Raw genomic sequence first — 6,408 nt, forward strand, 5'->3', positions numbered from 1 at the left:
CTATACCAGACGCGACCGTTCCCGTCTCGTAACAGTCGGATCAGAAACTGAATCTATAGCACTATCAAATCTAACTGATCATTCTGGCAATCCCATTCCTGCAGAACCTCATCCAACTCTTAATACTTGTACCGGAACTGTCTCTCTCTTTCCCCAGCAAACTGCCAAGTCGATACCAAAGATTGGTCAGACTTATTAGGATGCCTCAAAGACCAAGACGTGAAATCAGTACATTACTACACCATTCCTCCTAGAGGTCAACGAAAGAAACCGATTAACATTACCAAAATTACTTTTCGTACACATGACCTTCCCTTACGTATCTACATTGGTGGACAATCCCTCCCTGTTCGACCATACCCCCCCTCCCTCCAATGTTAAAATTGTTGGCGCTTTGGACATCCTGCCAAACAATGCCGTTCCACAGCCCGATGTCCTCTATGTGCCCAACCCGGTCATAAACGATCAAACTGTTCTGCACAAACACGTATATGTGCTAACTGCGGCGGCCCCCACAATGCATTTTATAGAGGCGGTTCCAATTGGTCTCACTTTACGTGAAGCCAGACAGGAAGCACGTCGACAAGGTTTCTCTCATACTCCCTACTCTAGTAATGTCTCTTGCTCTGCCCCTTCCCCTTCACCTCAAGATGTCCCTGCACTCTCCCATATACCTACTTACTTCTCCACTTCCACTTCTACATTCTACCTCCCCAGTCAAATTCTTTTGCCACTCTAAATCCAGACACCCAAATCTCAACCACAGTTCCAATCTCAACTACAGCCCCAACACCATCCCCTCTCCCTCCCCGTAAAGCCCGCGGTAGAAAGACTTAACGTTCCACCCCTTCTTCCCCTATCGCACACTCACCTCCACCTACTTGTACCTTTACTCCTCAGACACAAGTCTCCTCTCCCCCCCCCCCCTCATAAGAAAACCTTTGTCCCACAAAACTCTCCAACCAACTCCACTGCAGAAACTATGGAAGACATTCAAAGCTATATGATTGAGACACAAAATTCCATAACTCATGCTCCCTCCACACTTGAAGTGATTGCCGATGTCCATACCCCTTCTACTCATATTCCCTCTACACCCCTTCCTCCTGCACCCTATCAACACAACCAAACCCCGTCAATTCCGTCCATCACCGATATCCATCCTCCTACCACTAATATTCTCGCCACAACACTTCCTCCTACTGCTTCCCAACATAACCCACCCTCTTCAACTCCAACTATACACACATTTTCCCTCCCCCCATCCACTCTATCCTTCCCACTCCCTCCCGGATACATACGTGAATCACTCATGTCACAACAATGCCCTTCCCCAGATTCCCTACCTCCTAATATCCCTCCTTTACACCCCCTAGCTCCTTCCCCCCAGATTCCCCTACACGTAGAGGCGCTTTCACTCATTAAATAACTAAGATATTGCTCTCTTACATTGGAAAATTCGCGGTTTCCGTTCTCACAGACCAGACCTACGTCATATCCTTGCTTACAACCTGTTCTTCTTCCTCAGATGCATAATATCCTTCACTTGATGTAATCCCCTTACCTAATCCACCATACCCCTTTCCCTCATCAACCCTTACCCATCTCCAACCTTTCAATATTTCTAGATTGTTAACACAGCAACTATCACCTGTCATCACCCTTTACTATACCTTCCTATAGTGCTATATGATCTTTGATTTATTATGCTTTTAACCATTAACCATAAACACGCGCAGGTATTAGCAGGCTGTTTCCACATTTATCCCTGCCTCCTTTTATTACTGCCTTACTCTTACCTCTTTTTCTTTTTACGGACTTTCTTTCCATTTTCGTTCAGACCTTGGTTATCATTATTGTTTTTCTTTTGCCACTGTTATAATCATGATCATTAGTATTTCCTTATCAAGACCACAAACAATTATTACCATGAAAATATCAGTAACATAATTTCTATTATCATCATTGATTATAATTTTTTATCAGCGTCATTATCATTATATCATATAATCAAAGCATCATTATCCTAATAAGTATCATTCCATTATCATCTTTATTGTCGTCTTGTTTTTTAAATTATAAGTCATTGCTACTATTTCATTATCACAATTTTATTATTTTCATTTTAGTATCATCAGTAATTATTATTATAACCATTACTGATAATAATTTGCATTACATCATTATCATCATTATTATCATATTGTTTTTGTTACGGCTATTGTTATCATTATCATCATCATCATAATCCTATCAACGAAATCAATAACTATTACCATATTCTAAAAACATGAATCATCAAAACAACCCTCTTTATTACCTTCGTTATCATTAACTTTCCATCGCCGAAGTCATCCGATTTATATGAGCCAAAAAGTCACGCCCATCTACTATTACTAAGCTGATTCATTTATTTACAGAGTGTTTTTAGAGGTTACTATCAAAATGTTGATTTAACTGACTAGCTTGAAAACAGGAATAACAAAAATGTAAATGATTATTACTATTCATATTTTCAGAATTATCATTATCGTCACCGTTCTTTAGCACTACATTTGAATACTATGCATTATTAATTTAAAAACAATTGCTACTATAATTTTCGTAATCAACTGTGTCAATAATAAAAATAGCTCATCACCATTTTAATAACTGTTATTACGGCACTACTATAGTACAATAGTACAGTTGTTCCCTTGCTCTCGTTCTCACTCTCGCCTGCCCACATCTACACACACATCTTCAACTATTCCCTTCGTACAGAGTGAACAAAGGTATTTCTGGCTTCAAATTGCAGAATGTCTCAGACAAAAAGTATGCAGGTAAAGTATGTGTTGTTTACAAAATAGCTTACATCCGTGCATATTTTTAAAAGTTAAATTCCCATACAGGTCAATAGTTTATAATTTAGCTACTTTCCATAGGTTGTTTTTGTCTTTCTACAGGAAGGTAAGCAATATAGTGGTTGATCAAAGATGTAATTTGTCTTGTGTTTTCTACCAATTAAGTTTTTAAGGCACATCATCAGACTAAAAATTAGAAGAGATAGCAGCAGAAACAGCATCAGTGAATTCTGGGAGGATGTGAGGCATGAAAGAGGCGACAAGCCAACCTGCTCACAGTTGAGAGGCATTTCATGCTAACTAACCTACTAATCTATTCCTTTTTGTTCAAGGAAAAGCCATCTATAGTATAGTAATTACAATCCAAATTCAATAATTACTTTCAGATTTTTCCATGCTTCTGTTACTTGCCTTACTTCCCTTTTGATAGCATATGTTACTTCATCTCAACCATTATTTTCTATTCTCTATCTTCTATCAGGGAAAAGCTCTGCCATGCACTAAAATTAGACTAACATCTATTCCAGCTTAGTTTTGCAGTCACCATATGTTTCTTGTTTACATTATTTGACATCCAAAATCAAGAAGTTTCATCTGTGCTTGGCAATCCTTTGCTTTCAATTAGTATATATCTTCATATCTTCTTTTGCATTTGACTGTAAAAAATAGTTTTCTTGACACAAATTGTCCATTATATCCTCATCACACACAGGTACAAAAATATCAATTGCAAAATAATTTACTTTTCACTTTATTTCCAGTCACTGGACATCATACAAAATGAGGGAGGGAGGATGTGGTAAGGGAAGGAAGGAAGAACAAAGAAGGAAGAGAAAGGTATTGGAAAAGATAACTAGAAATAGAGATAGAGTGAAAGAAGTAGCATGACCAAGAGACAGAGAGAAAGAAAATAGAAAGAAGGAGAAAATGAGTTACCTGGATATCAACCATATAAACTATAATTCAAACTGAACTGTATATATGACATACTAGTTTCTGATATCAGGCTTCCACTTGAAGGGAGATATCAAATCAAATCACTTGAAAACCAACATATTGTTTACACCAAATATTGTTAAAATCAAAGCTTGACTAGTGTTATGCAATATACAATAACATTCTCTTATCCATGGCAATCAGTAAAGTGCAAGTACACAGTCAAGTCGTTTTTAGTGTTAACACATGAAACCGAACACAGGGGTAACTTACCAAGGTACAATAACTTATCACAATACAATGGTGATGAAGATGAGTGATGACTCAGCTTGCAAGTGGAATGATAGCTGGCTGGCCATGTGACAGAAGAGAATGGAATGTTAAATAAAATCTGTATCTTTGATGGAAATGACTGAAATATATCTCAATGCTGATGAAGTGCAAGAAGCAAAAGGCTCTTTGATTTACTGCTAAGACACACCTGAACCTCCAAGACAGGACTGCTTTGCAGAGTGATGCTTCCAAGACTAGTTCCTTGAGAAATTAATAATGTCCAGTGTCATGCTTGGGTTCTGAATGTGTAAAAACAGACAGCAAGGAAGGCTTGTTACAAATGTACTTTATAATTCACATTTGCATTTTGTAGATGAGGTATATCTGCTTCGTATTAGTAAACAGTCAAAACTCCAAATGGAGAGCAGCGAAGAAAGGTAAATGAAATGATAAAATATCATATAATAAATTCCATATTCAGTATCCCACCAGCTTCAAATCATTTCACTCATGTTAATTCAAACACACTTTTTCCACAGGTTAACAAGTGCTGAACCATAACCTCTCAATGACAAGAACACAAGCAAATAACCTTCACTCTAATGATAAGCAATAATAATAAACAAATAATAATAACAATACTTGAATGAAAATTACAACAAAAATGATAATGGAATCAACAAAAAAATATATCATAACAAATTATAACTCAACTGTTTTCAATATATGTGAATATTGGGGCAACTCATCCAGTACAATATACATGAATCCATTTTCAGGTGTATTCTATCACAAGAAAATAAAATAAGGTGACAAAGAATGAAAAACTCTACTGTTCAAGACTGAAACTACACTTCACAAGTATATGACTAGCTTCAGCCTAATAAACTAAAAAGGTATAGGAAATTTAATAAACAGGACAATCTCAAAATTGCTTCAATGGTTTAAACATTTGGTAACTTCTTAATATACATATATACAATATTGCTTGAATACAGAATGTACAAGCCGCTCAACAAATTTACAAAATATCTTAATCTGCCTCTAACATTTTGTAGGTATACCCTAGTCATACATACAAGACTACACACATCTACTTCTTAATGGATGTGTGAGTGTGCATGTTCATGTGCGTATATATGCATGTTTTGCTGAATTGAACTTGCACATTAATTTGGATACAGAAAACTAATATTTCTAAACTGTTCACTGTTATTACACACTGTTAAATGGTTTGAAAATATAAAGGATAATATCTTTGATTCAGACCCTAACCCAGTATATCACAGAATGTTTAGTTGTGATGGATCTTCCAGACTTGCGGACTATCCTCTAAGGCAACCAATGTGTATGAAAATGTGCTTACATGCAAGACTTTAACTAGAAACACCAGCTGCTAAGTATTACCTGAGCAGATAATGTTTTGTTACAATTAGTTCCATGATGACCAGATAATATGGCTCTTCTACCATTTCCTGGCAGATGCAATGCAATGACATTCCAGCCTATCTTCAAAATGCTCCCACACTTGTTTTCTAAATTAAACATTATTAGGATAGTTAGAGCTTGACAATAAATGCGGGTGAGACAGATCAAACGGTCAGTAACACTGGCCACAGGTACCACTTTTACAGTCTATTTTCTGAATGAAGGAAACATTACATTGGAAGGATATATGTCATGCAACAAGAATAATGTAGCTATATTATGAAAAACAATCAAATAATGAGAATGTCATTCTATATATGAAGAACCTTTGTTAATTCATACCAATTTTTTTCTAAACAGATTTTTCCTAGTTTTGTAGGTGTATCTGTCACCGATTCTTTTTTTCACTACAATTTCTGGTACCATATTAACAGTATCCAGCAAGAAAAATGCATTATATATACACAAATTAAATATGTCCTTTGGCAATGCTCTGAGGTTTTCGGTCCCTTTCTGTTGTTTCCAATTTCGTGTCTTTGAGAAAAGAAAATATATATTGCTTTCAGTAAAGCACCACTCTGTTAAGTGAGAGTAGCTACTGCTACAGCTTACAGAGTTTACATTAACAACAAAAACTTGTGAATTAAATTGCCCCACTCTTATTATAATGGCATTAATAAAATGTTAAAAATGGCAAGGAGGAAAAGCCTCAGCAATAAATACCATCCATAATTGATGATGTACTTTTTATAATTTGCAATGTTGAACAATTAATCTAATCTACACAGACATAACAATTTCATCATGACATTTGTGAGGCAATTTGCAATCACAACATTCAATGACAATGAAGAAAGCTTTTGAAATTTTCTTTCTTTTTTCTTTCCATATCATTAAACAGTTTCCTAGTCACCTCCACATGCATCTT

This window comes from Penaeus vannamei, chromosome 10 (genome assembly GCF_042767895.1).
Source record: "Penaeus vannamei isolate JL-2024 chromosome 10, ASM4276789v1, whole genome shotgun sequence".
NCBI lineage: Eukaryota > Metazoa > Arthropoda > Malacostraca > Decapoda > Penaeidae > Penaeus > Penaeus vannamei.